Below are 19,046 nucleotides of genomic sequence, written 5' to 3'. Positions count from 1 at the left end.
TCTTGGTTTACCTTTCCACCTTTAGAATAAAAAAGCAGCAGTAGAAACTTTCAGGCTACCCGAGAGTAAAAAAAAAAAAAATCCAAAACGAAAATGATTTAAAGAAAACTATTTATTCCCTGGGAGCCTGAAATTTTCTACTGCTGCACGTGACATAGAGCTTTTATTCCTTCTTACAGATAGTTGATATTTTATATATATTTATCGTTTATATTGATGCATTATATTAATAACTATATATAATATGCACCTTATTCAAAAAATATACGGGAAACATTTTTTAAATTATTTACCATATCTACTGCTACAACTTATTTTTCCTTATATTTCTAATTTTTATATAAATCTTTAATGTGTTTATGATATATTTCTATACTTATATTTCTACCTTTATATTATTTGTATTTGTAATTTTTACACGAAAACCCCTGCTTTGGCAAAGAAAAAACAAAACCATCCATTATTTTAAACTACCTAAATATTTCTTTATATTAATATTTATCATAATATACAACAAATGATAGATATAGATAGATAGATATATCACATCCGTATTTATATCTATTTTATATCCATTTCCGATAATATTTTTCATAAAATAAAATATATTTTCATAAAATATAATATGCAGTATTACTTGTATTATATATTGTATCAATTTATGTTATTTTACATTTACAATTTAATATTAATTTTTTATATATCTGCATATAGTTGCAATACATTTATATATTTGTATTTTTGTTTGGGTTGTATTTACATTTATATTCTCTATTCATATATCTATAAACATACACAATACTCTATTAAAATTAGAATAACTTATTGTAACATATAATGACTTATGTTACATGTTAAATTTTAAAAATTGACCGAATATATAAAAATAAAATTGGCTCATTCCCATTGCTACACATCTATTTCTTTTGTTTCAATATAGTTAGAGTCATAATTGCATATTTAAAATCCAATTCCTAAATGAAACGACAAAACAAACAGCGTCAAATTCCCACCAATGTCTTCCAAAAACATCAAGATACCTCCAACAGCCAAACAAGTGTCAGCAAAAAAACAAAGAACACTCTTTTCAATAACAATTCTCATCACGACAGAAAAATGGAACCAAAATAAAAGAAAATCCTATAGAAACACACACAGCAAATTACAAAAAGTACTAAAAAAAAGTCAAACCAATCTACTAAACTCAAGCCAGTGCCACTCACCCTGAATGACGTTACTAAAAAAAAAAACCCAACAAAATTCTACCTCTACACTAACTCAAGGAATAAACAATCCTCTGTAAAAATAACTTTAAAACCTGAACTAATTAACAAAATGGAAAAACATCTCAACCACTAAAAACTAAGAAATTAACTACCCAAATAAATAAATACTTTAAAAACCCACCATATAAATACCCATGTTCCCAAAGAAAACCCTGATAAACAATACTCAAATACATTAAAAGACAACAACAAAAAAAAAGAAAATAAAGAAACCAACAACAGGAATAATACCAAAAACCAGATAAACTTAAAACTGCAACAAAAAAATTATTCCCAACTGAATAAACCCATAGTGCCTCAAGCTATCAAAATAAAAATACCACCTAGAAACAAACACAAAGACTAAAGACAAACGTAACCATAAACAATGTCCCCCAAATTACCCGTAGCCATAAAACATACACTACAATCAAATAAACCAAACAAATAAAAGCCCTGGAAGACGATAAACACACATGCAATTATAAAGATTAAAAACCCGCTGCTATGAACGACAGGACGCTACCTCAAGCCCCCCAAAACAAACACTACACACTCACGCTAATAAAAGCCACCGCAACAGAATTAAAATGCGAACCGCTGCTTCACGCTACGACCCGTAAAAACCACTGCGCTCCCTTCTAAACATAATACCCGGGAAAAAAAAAAAAAAAAATCCGACTACAAAACCCAATCCAAAACAAACCATTATCATCCCTACCGGCACCGAGAACCGTGCCCCTCAGGAAGAACACCGTATCCCTTAGCGGACACCCGCTGCAAACCAAACCCAGCGATGCCACCCAGCCTCCAAAGCGCCTCCGAGCCACGGCACCGCCGAACCTGGTGAGGCCGAACCCCGCGCTCGCTGCCGGCCCCGGACGGAGCGCGGCTCCCGGCAGGAAAGCGGCTCCTGCGGCGGCTGCTCCGGCACGCGGGGCCGGCGCCGCCCCGGGGAGCCCCGCCCGCTGCCCCTGCCCGGCGGGGCCGGCACCGGGCCCGGGGCTACCGGCGGCGCCCGAGCCCCGCGCCCGGAGCGGACGGAGCGGCCGGCACCGCCCGGGCCGGCGCAGCAGCGCCCGCGCCGCCTCTGCCGCCCTTGGCCGGCCCGGCCCGGCTCCCCTCGGCTCCGCGCGGCTCGCACCGGCGCGGCTCCGCCACTGCCGCCCTTGGCCGGCCCGGCCGCGCCGAATCCCCCGTGCGCCCCGGCAGCTGCCCGGGCCGTGCCAGCAGCGCTCCCGAGCCGGAACGTTCCGGGCCGGGCCGCGGGCACGAGAAGCGCCCTCCAATGCAGCGGCACAGCCCCATTGCAGCCCTGCAAACGCTGCCGGAGCTGCGGCTTCCCGCAAGCCAACCCCGAAACCGCAGACGGGGCGCACCTCACTTCAACAAGGGCAAAGAAATGCGTTCTCCCCTAAAATTTCACCCCCTAGGAGAGCAGAAAAGAAGGGGCGCTCCCCAAATGAAAGCCTTCGACTGATGGGAAAGGGCGATTTCAACCTCCATTCAAACCCTTCAAAAGGAGGGACACAAGGGCTGCCCCCTCCATTTAAACCCGAGGGTGATGAAAATGGGGTGGGCTGCCTTCAAATCAAACCCATAATGCCACAAGAATACTTTTCCCATTCCCCTTAGAATAGAACGCAAGGATTCCCTGTCACCCCCGGGATACCCCTAACAGCCTGGAAAAGGCAGCTTTTCCTGCAATCAACACCCTTAAATCCACAAGTCAAGAGGGATCCCCTCAGGTCAAACGCAGACAATAAAAGAAGAGGAGCTGCTTCCTTCTCCTTAATTCCTTTTGTCTTCATAAGCTCCATTTTTGTTCCTGGGGAACCGGGGAGGGACTAGCAAGATGAAATTGCAAAGGGGAAGGAGAAAATTCCCCGCTCCAAACCCACACGGGCTCACCTGTTCGGCTGCTGCTCCCCGGCACAAAGATTTGTCCCTCGGCACCTCCTTTAAGCGATGCTCCACGTACCCAAGCGCGGATCCAGGTGTCCCCCCGACCCTGTGGGAAGCTCTCGCAGTCCTTCCATGAGACAGCGCCGGGAGCGGCCCATAAACCCCTCCACTCAGCAGTTCCATGCAAAAGGGAGCTGAGGCAAAGCCTCCCCCTAAAACAGCCTCGTCCTGGCCCCTCATCATCCTCACACTCACACCTGGTGCTGATCTGAGCCCCCATCATCCTCACACTCACACCTGGGCTGCTCCGAGCCCCCATCATCCTAACAGCTCACACCTGGGCTGCTCCGAGCCCCCATCATCCTCACACACACCTGGTGCTGATCTGAGGCCCCATCATATATTTTTCATATTTATAGTCGCATGTATATTTAGAATTTATATTACTGTATAATAAAAATTATATTATATATTGCATCTCTTCATGTTAGTTACATAGATTTCTATTTCTATTCATAGTTTGGTATTATATTTTTGTATCTCTATATATTTATTATATATTTCTGTGTGTCAATTTACATTTCTATAGTACTTATATTATTTAAAATAAAACCCTGCCTCTAATGAAATAAAAAGCAAAGACACCCCTTTATTTAAAACACATTTAAAAGTTTAAAAATAATTTTGTTTGTCATAATTCTATTCACATCTATATTTGTAATTTTCATTTGTTATATTTATAGATATTATATATATTGGAGAGAATACCTTTTTATATAATAATAGATATTTTCTTTTGACACAATAGATTTCTTTTACTTATATTTATATGTATTAAATATTTATTGATATCGACATATATATATGGTATATTTGGATTTCTAGTTTTATATTTTTTATGAAATCTCCAGCCCATACCCCAACAAAAGCCAAACAATCCCCAATTTATTTAAACTATATTTAAACATAAATCCTGTCACGGCTGCATTGCACAGCAGTGCCCCAAACTAATCTGACACTTGCTCATCTCCTGGACCTGAAACTGAACCCGCTCACCTTGATCGCACCTGGCAGAACCATTTTCGTACCTTTTTCTGGCATATCTTGTTTTTGGTTTTTTTTGTCTTGAGTTTTTGTGGCCTTTATTGCCACTCTTTCTTGCCTTGTTTCTTGGGGCTTTTACTCCCTTTTTCCTTGATTTTTTTCTGGCATTTCTTGGGGTTTTTTCTTCATTTCTTCTTGCCCATCTTGTTGGGGTTTTTTTTGGTTTTTCCTTGCCCCCCTTTGGGTTTTTTTTTTCAGGTGTTTTTTGTTTTTTGTTGTTTTTTTTTTTTTCCCTGGGTTTTTCTTGGCCTTTTTTTTTTTCTTTTCTGGATTTTTTCTTCCCCATCTTGGTTTTTTGTTCTGATTTTATTTCTTGCCCACTTTGGGGTTTTTCTCTGGTCTGTTTTCAGGGATTTTTCTTGCCCATCTTGGGTTCTTTTGTGGGTTTTTTTTTTTTTTTCTCTGCCTTTCTTACGGTTTTTTCTGTTTCTTTTTATTTTTTTTTTTCCTGGGATTTTTCTCCCCCATCTTGGGGGTTTATTCTGGACTTTTTCATGCCCATCTTGGGGTTTTCTTCTGCGTTTTTTTCTTGCCCATCTTGTTCTTGTTTTTGGTTTTTTTTTGTTTTTTTTTTTTTTTTTTGTTTTCTTTATTTTGTTTTTTTCCTGTTTTTTTTTTTTTCTGTGGTATTTCTGGGATTTTTCTTGCCCATCTTGGATTTTTCGGGGAGGGGAGGTTTCTCACCCATCTCGAGTTTTTTTTTTATGTGGGTTTGTTTTTTGTTGTTTTTTTTTTTTTTTTTCTTTTTCGTTTTCTTTTTTGTTTTGTTTTTTTTTCCCCTAGGTTTCTCCTTGCCCTCCTCGTTTTTGGGTTTTTTGTCTGTCTTCCTTCCTCCCTTCCTGTCCTTCCTTCTTTCTTCCTTTCATTTCATTTCCTTTCCTTATTTTCTTTTATTCTTTTTCTTTCTTTCTTTCCCTGCATTTCTAATCTTGGTTTTCCTTTCTAGCTTTAGAATAAAAGAGCAGCAGTAGTAACTTTCAAGCTACCTGGGATTAAAAAAACTCCAAAACGAAAATGATTTAAAGAAAACGAGTTATTCCCTGGGAGCCTGAAATTTTCTACTGCTGACCCTGATATAGAGCTTTTATTCCTTCTTATAGATAGTTGATATTTTATACTTTATACAGCGCCCCCTGCCGTGTGCATGGGCGCACTGCAGGCACAGCGCTCCCTGCCGTCTGCACAGGCGCACTGCAGGCACAGCGCTGCGGCGTCGCCTTTTACGACAGTCGCGCTTTACGGCAGTCTTTACGGCAGTCGCGCTTTACGGCACCTTTTGCGACAGTCGCGCTTTACGGCACCTTTTGCGACAGTCGCGCTTCACAGCAGTCTTTGCAACAGCTTTGCTTTACGGCACCCTTTACGACAGTCGCGCTTTACGGCAGTCTTTACGACAGTCGCGCTTTACGGCACCTTTTACGACAGTCGCGCTTTACGGCACTCTTTACGACAGTCGCGCTTTACGGCACCTTTTACGACAGTCGCGCTTTACGGCACCTTTTACGACAGTCGCGCTTTACGGCACCTTTTACGACAGTCGCGCTTTACGGCACCTTTTACGACAGTTTTTTCTTGCCCATCTTGGCGTTTTTTCTGTTTTTTTTTTCTTGCCAGTCTTGGGGGGTTATTTCCAGATTGCTTCTTGCCCATCTTGGGGGATTTTTTCTGAGTTTTTTCCTGGATTGCTCTTGCCCATCCTTGGGTTTTTTTCCAGTTTTTTTTTCTGTTTTTTTTTTTTTTTTTTTCTTGGTTTTTTAAGGTTTTTCTCTGGGCTATCTTGTTTTTTTTTCCTGGGAGTTTTCTCGCCCATCTTGGGGTTTTTTCCTTGGTTTTCTGTGGGTGTTTTCTGGGTTTTTTCTTGCCCATCTTGGGGTTTTTTTTCTTGTTTTTTTCCCTGTTTTTTTTTTTCCTGGTTTTCCCGGGGTTTTTTCTGGTCCATTCAGCATTTTTTTCCTGGGATTCTTCTTGCCGATCTTGGTGTTTTTTCTGGTTTTTCCTTGCCCCCTTGAGTTTTTTTTTTCAGTTTTTTTGTTTTTTTTTTTCCTGGGTTTTTCTTTTCTGGATTTTTTCTTCCCCATCTTGGTTTTTTGTTGTGATTTTTTTTCTTACCCATCTTGGGATTTTTCTCTGGTCTGTTTTCAGGGATTTTTCTTGCCCCTCTTGGTTTTTTTCTGTGTTTTTTTTTTTCCTCTGCCTTTCTTACATATTTTTCTGGTTTTTTTTGTTTTTTTTTTTTTCTGGGCTTTTTCATGCCCATCTTGAGGTTTTCTTCTGTGTTTTTTTCTTGCCCTTGATGTTGTTTTATGGGTATTTTTGGTTTTGTCTTTATTTTGTTTTTTTCCTGTTTTTTTTTCTGTGGTATTTCTGGGATTTTTCTTGCCCATCTTGGATTTTTCGGGGGGGGGGGGGGGGGGGTTTCCTCACCCATCCCGAGGTTTTTTTCTGTGGGTTTTTTTTTTGGTTTTTTTTTCTTTTGTTTTTCTTTTTCCTAGGTTTCTCCTTGCCCTTCTAGTTTTTGGGTTTTTTTGTCTGTCTGTCTTTCTTTCTTTCTTTCTTTCTCTCTCTCTTTCTCTCTCTGCATTTCTAATCTTGGTTTTCCTTTCTAGCTTTAGAATAAAAAAGCAGCAGTAGTAACTTTCAGGCTACCTGGGAGTAAAAAAAACTCTTAAACGAAAATGATTTAAAGAAAACTATTCATTCCCTGGGAGCCTGAAATTTTCTACTGCTGCACTTGACAGAGAGCTTTTATCCCTTCTTATCGATAGTTGATATTTTATACTTTATACAGCGCCCCCTGCCGTCTGCACCGGCGCACTGCAGGCACAGCACTTCGCCGTCATTCAGTTCTGTTTAAACTCGGCTGAATGCGGCTTGGTTCGGCTCTTGGTCTAAACTCGTTTCAGTTCAGCTCTTCGGCTAAATTCGGTCGTATTCGGCACGTTGTCTAAATGCGGCTCAAGTCGGCTACAGTCTGCTATCGGTTCCAGTCGTCTATCATCGGCTCTTCGTGTAAACTCGGCTATTTTCGGCTGCACTGGGCTCTTCGGTTCAAGTTGGCTGTTTCCGGCCACGCTCGGCTCTTCGGTTCAAGTTGGCTGTTTCCGGCCACGCTCGGCTCTTCGGTTCAAGTTGGCTGTTTCCGGCCACGCTCGGCTCTTCGGTTCAAGTTGGCTGTTTCCGGCCACGCTCGGCTCTTCGGTTCAAGTAGGCTGTTTCTGGCCACACTCGGCTCTTCGGAACAATTCAGCCCGGCTCGGCTGCCTCAGGGCAGGAAAGTGGACGCGAGAGGACCCCAGCACAGCGAGGCATTTACCCAGATGCCTGTAACAAACCCGCCAAAATACGCTTGCCCGCGGCGCCCCTGAGCCCACAGCATGTCTTGAGTACACATGAAACGCCACAAAAAAATCCGTCGGGGCCGCAATGACGTCGGTATTCCGTGCAGGCAGTCCAGCTACACCCACCCAGTCCTCCACTTCCCCGCCCTTTTCACCGCCATCTTGAGAAGGTCAACCAAAACTCCGTGACATCAGCCACGCGCCACTCCCAAGCTGGCGGCCTCTCGGTGCACGGCTGCAGTACCGCGCTCTGCCCACAAGGCGGCAGCACTGCCGCCCGCCCCAGCCGGGGGCGCAGCGCGCCTCGGGGCTGCAGAAGCGAAGGCGGCAATAAAGAACAGGGGCGACCCCTGCCGAAAACTGCTCTGAAATAAATGCCCCAAAACAACCGGGAAGAGGGAAAAAAAACCATCTGCCTCTAATCTAATAGGATAAAAGACAAAACAAAAACACTACACAAGAAAAAAAAAAAAAAAAAAAAACCACAAAAAGACATCAATTTATTTTAAAAATATTTAAGTTTTTTTTTAAATATTTTTTCATATTAACATTCACATTTCTATTTACAATGTATATTGATGTACACTGTCCATTTATACATTTCTTTTTATAAATACATTTCTATTCCATATTGCATATATCCCTAAAACTTAAACGTATTTTTGTATTTTTATACATATTTTTACATAGTAAGTATATATTTCTGTTACGATTTTTACTTCTGTAACACTTGGATTATTTAAAATAAAACCTTTACCTCCATCCAAATTAAAGCCAAAAAGAACCCCTTTTTTCTAAAGTGTATTTAAATATTTTTTAAAATTCTATTTTTCAGGTCCATATTCACATGTACATTTAAAATGTATACTTATGTATACTGTTATTTGTATTCTTCATTACATCTCTTCCTGTTATTTGTGTTTCTTTGTATTTTGTGTTTATATATATTTATATCTTGTTTGTATATCTCAATATTTAGAAATATATGACAATAATATCTACACTCATATTATTTAAAATAAAAACCCTGCCTCTAACACAATACGACTAAAAAAGACCCCAACCCTTTATTTTAAACAAAATTTAAATAGGTTTTATCCTAATGTTCAATTTTTATATTCATATTTGTATTTATAATGTATATTTAATGTATATTGCTTACTTACACATTTATCTTTACCAATGTCTATTTAAAACTAAATTTATATTCTATATTAGATCTGATGCGAGTAGTTTTTCATAATTTTTATATCTTTTTATTCATATTTTTTTATATTTGATTAAATATTTCTGCGTCAAGATTTCTACTTCTGGAATTTTTACTACGGCAGCAGGCCATGCGGCAGGGCAGAACAGCTCCAGCACAAATGTGTGCACACACCCGTGACACAGAACGTGACAAACAGGGGGACATAAAACACAACACATCATGCTTGTGCTGAGGGGATTGAGGTGGGAAGGCAAAAGGGACCCCAAAGACACACTAGGGAACATGGCACACCGGACAACACGACAGAGACCAGAGCTGTTCTGCACTGCCCGCCTGAAAGCTGCCATCAAAAGCAGAGCCTCTCTCCCTTCAGCTGTCCTAAGAGGCCCTTGCAGAAGAGATTGCTTTCCCCTCTGCTCATTTGTAAATCTGTCCCAGGGATTCCCAACCTGCTACTCCGCCATCTCCAGGCCGTGGCCCCCGACTTATCTTTTGGATGATCAGTCATGAGAATCCACGCTGCACCTGAAATGAGTCTGCCTTGGAGGGCCTTGTGATGGCCTGTGAGCCTCTCGGTCAGCTGCAATAAAGAAAACCAAACCCAAAGTATGAGTCCAGAGTTATGTGGGCCAAATCCCTGCAAGTGAGCTACTTGCCCTTTCCTGAGCGTGCCTGGCTCCCTCAGGCTCCAGCTTCATCCTGATTCCAAGGCTGTGGCCTTCATTAGGGGTGGCACCTGGGTTAGAGAAAGGCAAAGTTAAATGGCATTCCTGTGAGTGCACTGGATGACCTTGTGTGCTCTAAGACATGGCAATGCCTCTGCTAGGCTTCTGAACAGCCTTGTGTGGGGGGGCCCTCAAATAAACACCCTTACTCACCCTGCTGCCTGCAAACCCCCCGCCAATAACTCCTAACTGGATACCTGCTCACCCTCCCTCTCCCAGTCACAATCCCCAACTCACCTGAAGCCTCAATCTCAAACATCATCCTTGACACTGGGAAGATCCCTCTTGGGACACAATGAATCTGCTGAAAAATTGTTGTGCTTGAGAGCTGAGCAATAACAACCACTTCTCTCCGCTGCTCACCTTGGCTGCTGGTATCCAGATTGACTTCCTAAAAGAAAGACAAAGAACAGTGCTGTAACACAGTCACCATACACACTTCTGCTGCAGAGACAAATGGGGCCTCACCTGCTTGGGGCAATCCCCTCACCTGGGATGGGGCCCTCTGGCACAGATTTAATCCATCTCAATCTGAAAAGAAAGTTAGGACAAGAGTCAAACTGTTGCAGGATAACTGATGAGCTCCAGATATGATGAGTCCATCTACAAATCCCATCTAGAGTCCAACTACACCCCACATTACACATTCCAGGTCCCCGGGCCCTCTCCTATTGCAGCTGGCTATGCGGCAGGGCAGAGCAGCCCCGTCCCAAATGCGTGCAGACACCCGTGACACAGGACACACAAGACATGACAAACACCGGGGACACAACAGGAATAGAAATCTCTTAGCAAGGAAAATGGCTGCAAGGACTGAGAGAACGCAAAAGAAGAAGAGTTGAAGATGACGGCGAGCTGATGAGGCTCAGAGAACCCTGGAGGAAGAAGATGCAAACGGAATGATTTATTCCAAAAACTGCAAAGATGGATGCTCGAGAATCCTACAGTCAGAACCCTCTCCCTAACATCACATCCTTACAAGTCCCAGTCTGCTATAATGGATCATTGCACAGCATGGCTGTCCGTACAGCTCAGAACAAGACCTGACAAGACATCTGACTGGATGCTTCTAAAGAGAGATGCATTTCTGATGCCTGTGTGAGCTCCCCAGTCAAAAGTTCTATGGCACGGGTGCCAGGGCGAGGAACACTGAGATCACGGATACTAGGAAAGGTTTCTGAGAGGCCCCTCGCAGGGCTAAGATAAGAGACATGAGATATCCAGACAACACACAATACACAAAAGACAAGTGACACGAGACACACCGGGACTGCTCTGCCCTGCTGCGCACCTCAGCACTGTGATCAAAAGGGAGACTTTGCTTTTATAGGGCCTAAGGGGCAACATCTTGGCTACCCTCATTGCCAGAGCCAACTCAGACCCCCAACTCAGGGAGTCCTGACCAAGCACCCCACGTTCATCTCCTCTGTGGGTCACAGCCCTCTACTTATCTCTCAGACATCTGGGGATGCTGGTCCCTGTCAGGTGTGAAGGAAGGCCACCTCGTCACCTGGGAAGGTCCTGCTGGCACCGGGCTGGGGTCTCTCAGACAGCTGGATTAAAGAGAACCAAACATCAGTGCCTGACCTTGGCACCGCATCGGTCAAAACCCCACCACTCTGCTACTCACAGTGCTCCTAAGAAGGCCCGGCACCTCCTAACCCTGACCCTCTGCATGCACACCTGAAAGAAAGTTAGAACATATGTCAAACACCTCCACAATAACTCACAAGCTTCAAACGCCCTATGTCAATCTAGGAACAGCATCTAGAGCCCAAGTACAGCCCACGCCACAAATTCCAACTCCCCATGGTTTGTCCTACTGAAGCACGCCATGCGGCAGGGCAGAACAGCTCCGGCAAAAATACCTGCAGACACCCGTGACACAGAACGTGACAAACAGGGGGACATGAAACACGACACATCATGCTTGTGGTGAGGGCCTCGAGGGGAAAAGGCAAAAGGGATCCCAAAGACACACCAGGGAACACGACACACACCGGAGCTGTTCTGCACTGCCCGCCTGAAAGCTGCCATCAAAAGCAGAGCCTCTCTCCCTTCAGCTGTCCTAAGAGGCCCTTGCAGAAGAGATTGCTTTCCCCTCTGCTCATTTGTAAATCTGTCCCAGGGATTCCCAACCTGCTACTCCGCCATCTCCAGGCCGTGGCCCCCGACTTATCTTTTGGATGATCAGTCATGAGAATCCACGCTGCACCTGAAATGAGTCTGCCTTGGAGGGCCTCGTGATGGCCTGTGAGCCTCTCGGTCAGCTGCAATAAAGAAAACCAAATCCAAAGTATGAGTCCAGAGTTATGTGGGCCAAATCCCTGCAAGTCAGCTACTTGCCCTTTCCTGAGCGTGCCTGGCTCCCTCAGGCTCCAGCTTCATCCTGATTCCAAGCCTGTGGCCTTCATTAGGGGTGGCACCTGGGTTAGAGAAAGGCAAAGTTAAATGGCATTCCTGTGAGTGCACTGGATGACCTTGTGTGCTCTAAGACATGGCAATGCCTCTGCTAGGCTTCTGAACAGCCTTGTGTGGGGGGGCCCTCAAATAAACACCCTTACTCACCCTGCTGCCTGCAAACCCCCCGCCAATAACTCCTAACTGGATACCTGCTCACCCTCCCTCTCCCAGTCACAATCCCCAACTCACCTGAAGCCTCAATCTCAAACATCATCCTTGACACTGGGAAGATCCCTCTTGGGACACAATGAATCTGCTGAAAAATTGTTGTGCTTGAGAGCTGAGCAATAACAACCACTTCTCTCCGCTGCTCACCTTGGCTGCTGGTATCCAGATTGACTTCCTAAAAGAAAGACAAAGAACAGTGCTGTAACACAGTCACCATACACACTTCTGCTGCAGAGACAAATGGGGCCTCACCTGCTCGGGGCAATCCCCTCACCTGGGATGGGGCCCTCTGGCACAGATTTAATCCATCTCAATCTGAAAAGAAAGTTAGGACAAGAGTCAAACTGTTGCAGGATAACTGATGAGCTCCAGATATGATGAGTCCATCTACAAATCCCATCTAGAGTCCAACTACACCCCACATTACACATTCCAGGTCCCCGGGCCCTCTCCTATTGCAGCTGGCTATGCGGCAGGGCAGAGCAGCCCCGTCCCAAATGCGTGCAGACACCCGTGACACAGGACACACAAGACATGACAAACACCGGGGACACAACAGGAATAGAAATCTCTTAGCAAGGAAAATGGCTGCAAGGACTGAGAGAACGCAAAAGAAGAAGAGTTGAAGATGACGGCGAGCTGATGAGGCTCAGAGAACCCTGGAGGAAGAAGATGCAAACGGAATGATTTATTCCAAAAACTGCAAAGATGGATGCTCGAGAATCCTACAGTCAGAACCCTCTCCCTAACATCACATCCTTACAAGTCCCAGTCTGCTATAATGGATCATTGCACAGCATGGCTGTCCGTACAGCTCAGAACAAGACCTGACAAGACATCTGACTGGATGCTTCTAAAGAGAGATGCATTTCTGATGCCTGTGTGAGCTCCCCAGTCAAAAGTTCTATGGCACGGGTGCCAGGGCGAGGAACACTGAGATCACGGATACTAGGAAAGGTTTCTGAGAGGCCCCTCGCAGGGCTAAGATAAGAGACATGAGATATCCAGACAACACACAATACACAAAAGACAAGTGACACGAGACACACCGGGACTGCTCTGCCCTGCTGCGCACCTCAGCACTGTGATCAAAAGGGAGACTTTGCTTTTATAGGGCCTAAGGGGCAACATCTTGGCTACCCTCATTGCCAGAGCCAACTCAGACCCCCAACTCAGGGAGTCCTGACCAAGCACCCCACGTTCATCTCCTCTGTGGGTCACAGCCCTCTACTTATCTCTCAGACATCTGGGGATGCTGGTCCCTGTCAGGTGTGAAGGAAGGCCACCTCGTCACCTGGGAAGGTCCTGCTGGCACCGGGCTGGGGTCTCTCAGACAGCTGGATTAAAGAGAACCAAACATCAGTGCCTGACCTTGGCACCGCATCGGTCAAAACCCCACCACTCTGCTACTCACAGTGCTCCTAAGAAGGCCCGGCACCTCCTAACCCTGACCCTCTGCATGCACACCTGAAAGAAAGTTAGAACATATGTCAAACACCTCCACAATAACTCACAAGCTTCAAACGCCCTATGTCAATCTAGGAACAGCATCTAGAGCCCAAGTACAGCCCACGCCACAAATTCCAACTCCCCATGGTTTGTCCTACTGAAGCACGCCATGCGGCAGGGCAGAACAGCTCCGGCAAAAATACCTGCAGACACCCGTGACACAGAACGTGACAAACAGGGGGACATGAAACACGACACATCATGCTTGTGGTGAGGGCCTCGAGGGGAAAAGGCAAAAGGGATCCCAAAGACACACCAGGGAACACGACACACACCGGAGCTGTTCTGCACTGCCCGCCTGAAAGCTGCCATCAAAAGCAGAGCCTCTCTCCCTTCAGCTGTCCTAAGAGGCCCTTGCAGAAGAGATTGCTTTCCCCTCTGCTCATTTGTAAATCTGTCCCAGGGATTCCCAACCTGCTACTCCGCCATCTCCAGGCCGTGGCCCCCGACTTATCTTTTGGATGATCAGTCATGAGAATCCACGCTGCACCTGAAATGAGTCTGCCTTGGAGGGCCTCGTGATGGCCTGTGAGCCTCTCGGTCAGCTGCAATAAAGAAAACCAAACCCAAAGTATGAGTCCAGAGTTATGTGGGCCAAATCCCTGCAAGTCAGCTACTTGCCCTTTCCTGAGCGTGCCTGGCTCCCTCAGGCTCCAGCTTCATCCTGATTCCAAGGCTGTGGCCTTCATTAGGGGTGGCACCTGGGTTAGAGAAAGGCAAAGTTAAATGGCATTCCTGTGAGTGCACTGGATGACCTTGTGTGCTCTAAGACATGGCAATGCCTCTGCTAGGCTTCTGAACAGCCTTGTGTGGGGGGGCCCTCAAATAAACACCCTTACTCACCCTGCTGCCTGCAAACCCCCCGCCAATAACTCCTAACTGGATACCTGCTCACCCTCCCTCTCCCAGTCACAATCCCCAACTCACCTGAAGCCTCAATCTCAAACATCATCCTTGACACTGGGAAGATCCCTCTTGGGACACAATGAATCTGCTGAAAAATTGTTGTGCTTGAGAGCTGAGCAATAACAACCACTTCTCTCCGCTGCTCACCTTGGCTGCTGGTATCCAGATTGACTTCCTAAAAGAAAGACAAAGAACAGTGCTGTAACACAGTCACCATACACACTTCTGCTGCAGAGACAAATGGGGCCTCACCTGCTCGGGGCAATCCCCTCACCTGGGATGGGGCCCTCTGGCACAGATTTAATCCATCTCAATCTGAAAAGAAAGTTAGGACAAGAGTCAAACTGTTGCAGGATAACTGATGAGCTCCAGATATGATGAGTCCATCTACAAAACCCATCTAGAGTCCAACTACACCCCACATTACACATTCCAGGTCCCCGGGCCCTCTCCTATTGCAGCTGGCTATGCGGCAGTGCAGAGCAGCCCCGTCCCAAATGCGTGCAGACACCCGTGACACAGGACACACAAGACATGACAAACACCGGGGACACAACAGGAACAGAAATCTCTTAGCAAGGAAAATGGCTGCAAGGACTGAGAGAACGCAAAAGAAGAAGAGTTGAAGATGACGGCGAGCTGATGAGGCTCAGAGAACCCTGGAGGAAGAAGATGCAAACGGAATGATTTATTCCAAAAACTGCAAAGATGGATGCTCGAGAATCCTACAGTCAGAACCCTCTCCCTAACATCACATCCTTACAAGTCCCAGTCTGCTATAATGGATCATTGCACAGCATGGCTGTCCGTACAGCTCAGAACAAGACCTGACAAGACATCTGACTGGATGCTTCTAAAGAGAGATGCATTTCTGATGCCTGTGTGAGCTCCCCAGTCAAAAGTTCTATGGCACGGGTGCCAGGGCGAGGAACACTGAGATCACGGATACTAGGAAAGGTTTCTGAGAGGCCCCTCGCAGGGCTAAGATAAGAGACATGAGATATCCAGACAACACACAATACACAAAAGACAAGTGACACGAGACACACCGGGACTGCTCTGCCCTGCTGCGCACCTCAGCACTGTGATCAAAAGGGAGACTTTGCTTTTATAGGGCCTAAGGGGCAACATCTTGGCTACCCTCATTGCCAGAGCCAACTCAGACCCCCAACTCAGGGAGTCCTGACCAAGCACCCCACGTTCATCTCCTCTGTGGGTCACAGCCCTCTACTTATCTCTCAGACATCTGGGGATGCTGGTCCCTGTCAGGTGTGAAGGAAGGCCACCTCGTCACCTGGGAAGGTCCTGCTGGCACCAGGCTGGGGTCTCTCAGACAGCTGGATTAAAGAGAACCAAACATCAGTGCCTGACCTTGGCACCGCATCGGTCAAAACCCCACCACTCTGCTACTCACAGTGCTCCTAAGAAGGCCCGGCACCTCCTAACCCTGACCCTCTGCATGCACACCTGAAAGAAAGTTAGAACATATGTCAAACACCTCCACAATAACTCACAAGCTTCAAACGCCCTATGTCAATCTAGGAACAGCATCTAGAGCCCAAGTACAGCCCACGCCACAAATTCCAACTCCCCATGGTTTGTCCTACTGAAGCACGCCATGCGGCAGGGCAGAACAGCTCCGGCAAAAATACCTGCAGACACCCGTGACACAGAACGTGACAAACAGGGGGACATGAAACACGACACATCATGCTTGTGGTGAGGGCCTCGAGGGGAAAAGGCAAAAGGGATCCCAAAGACACACCAGGGAACACGACACACACCGGAGCTGTTCTGCACTGCCCGCCTGAAAGCTGCCATCAAAAGCAGAGCCTCTCTCCCTTCAGCTGTCCTAAGAGGCCCTTGCAGAAGAGATTGCTTTCCCCTCTGCTCATTTGTAAATCTGTCCCAGGGATTCCCAACCTGCTACTCCGCCATCTCCAGGCCGTGGCCCCCGACTTATCTTTTGGATGATCAGTCATGAGAATCCACGCTGCACCTGAAATGAGTCTGCCTTGGAGGGCCTCGTGATGGCCTGTGAGCCTCTCGGTCAGCTGCAATAAAGAAAACCAAATCCAAAGTATGAGTCCAGAGTTATGTGGGCCAAATCCCTGCAAGTCAGCTACTTGCCCTTTCCTGAGCGTGCCTGGCTCCCTCAGGCTCCAGCTTCATCCTGATTCCAAGGCTGTGGCCTTCATTAGGGGTGGCACCTGGGTTAGAGAAAGGCAAAGTTAAATGGCATTCCTGTGAGTGCACTGGATGACCTTGTGTGCTCTAAGACATGGCAATGCCTCTGCTAGGCTTCTGAACAGCCTTGTGTGGGGGGGCCCTCAAATAAACACCCTTACTCACCCTGCTGCCTGCAAACCCCCCGCCAATAACTCCTAACTGGATACCTGCTCACCCTCCCTCTCCCAGTCACAATCCCCAACTCACCTGAAGCCTCAATCTCAAACATCATCCTTGACACTGGGAAGATCCCTCTTGGGACACAATGAATCTGCTGAAAAATTGTTGTGCTTGAGAGCTGAGCAATAACAACCACTTCTCTCCGCTGCTCACCTTGGCTGCTGGTATCCAGATTGACTTCCTAAAAGAAAGACAAAGAACAGTGCTGTAACACAGTCACCATACACACTTCTGCTGCAGAGACAAATGGGGCCTCACCTGCTTGGGGCAATCCCCTCACCTGGGATGGGGCCCTCTGGCACAGATTTAATCCATCTCAATCTGAAAAGAAAGTTAGGACAAGAGTCAAACTGTTGCAGGATAACTGATGAGCTCCAGATATGATGAGTCCATCTACAAATCCCATCTAGAGTCCAACTACACCCCACATTACACATTCCAGGTCCCCGGGCCCTCTCCTATTGCAGCTGGCTATGCGGCAGGGCAGAGCAGCCCCGTCCCAAATGCGTGCAGACACCCGTGACACAGGACACACAAGACATGACAAACACCGGGGACACAACAGGAATAGAAATCTCTTAGCAAGGAAAATGGCTGCAAGGACTGAGAGAACGCAAAAGAAGAAGAGTTGAAGATGACGGCGAGCTGATGAGGCTCAGAGAACCCTGGAGGAAGAAGATGCAAACGGAATGATTTATTCCAAAAACTGCAAAGATGGATGCTCGAGAATCCTACAGTCAGAACCCTCTCCCTAACATCACATCCTTACAAGTCCCAGTCTGCTATAATGGATCATTGCACAGCATGGCTGTCCGTACAGCTCAGAACAAGACCTGACAAGACATCTGACTGGATGCTTCTAAAGAGAGATGCATTTCTGATGCCTGTGTGAGCTCCCCAGTCAAAAGTTCTATGGCACGGGTGCCAGGGCGAGGAACACTGAGATCACGGATACTAGGAAAGGTTTCTGAGAGGCCCCTCGCAGGGCTAAGATAAGAGACATGAGATATCCAGACAACACACAATACACAAAAGACAAGTGACACGAGACACACCGGGACTGCTCTGCCCTGCTGCGCACCTCAGCACTGTGATCAAAAGGGAGACTTTGCTTTTATAGGGCCTAAGGGGCAACATCTTGGCTACCCTCATTGCCAGAGCCAACTCAGACCCCCAACTCAGGGAGTCCTGACCAAGCACCCCACGTTCATCTCCTCTGTGGGTCACAGCCCTCTACTTATCTCTCAGACATCTGGGGATGCTGGTCCCTGTCAGGTGTGAAGGAAGGCCACCTCGTCACCTGGGAAGGTCCTGCTGGCACCGGGCTGGGGTCTCTCAGACAGCTGGATTAAAGAGAACCAAACATCAGTGCCTGACCTTGGCACCGCATCGGTCAAAACCCCACCACTCTGCTACTCACAGTGCTCCTAAGAAGGCCCGGCACCTCCTAACCCTGACCCTCTGCATGCACACCTGAAAGAAAGTTAGAACATATGTCAAACACCTCCACAATAACTCACAAGCTTCAAACGCCCTATGTCAATCTAGGAACAGCATCTAGAGCCCAAGTACAGCCCACGCCACAAATTCCAACTCCCCATGGTTTGTCCTACTGAAGCACGCCATGCGGCAGGGCAGAACAGCTCCGGCAAAAATACCTGCAGACACCCGTGACACAGAACGTGACAAACAGGGGGACATGAAACACGACACATCATGCTTGTGGTGAGGGCCTCGAGGGGAAAAGGCAAAAGGGATCCCAAAGACACACCAGGGAACACGACACACACCGGAGCTGTTCTGCACTGCCCGCCTGAAAGCTGCCATCAAAAGCAGAGCCTCTCTCCCTTCAGCTGTCCTAAGAGGCCCTTGCAGAAGAGATTGCTTTCCCCTCTGCTCATTTGTAAATCTGTCCCAGGGATTCCCAACCTGCTACTCCGCCATCTCCAGGCCGTGGCCCCCGACTTATCTTTTGGATGATCAGTCATGAGAATCCACGCTGCACCTGAAATGAGTCTGCCTTGGAGGGCCTCGTGATGGCCTG

The 19,046-nt window shown here is 46.5% G+C and overlaps 1 long non-coding RNA gene across 1 annotated transcript in view; it reads right to left on the bottom strand.

The window, feature by feature from the left end:
* The window catches only part of LOC134433508 (uncharacterized), an 81,483-nt gene that overhangs the window by 4,963 nt on the left and 57,474 nt on the right, over positions 1 to 19,046 (bottom strand). The window lies entirely within an intron of this gene.

This window comes from Melospiza melodia, unplaced genomic scaffold, assembly GCF_035770615.1.
Source record: "Melospiza melodia melodia isolate bMelMel2 unplaced genomic scaffold, bMelMel2.pri scaffold_181, whole genome shotgun sequence".
Lineage (NCBI taxonomy): Eukaryota > Metazoa > Chordata > Aves > Passeriformes > Passerellidae > Melospiza > Melospiza melodia.
This window is presented reverse-complemented; position numbering and strand designations above follow the sequence as displayed.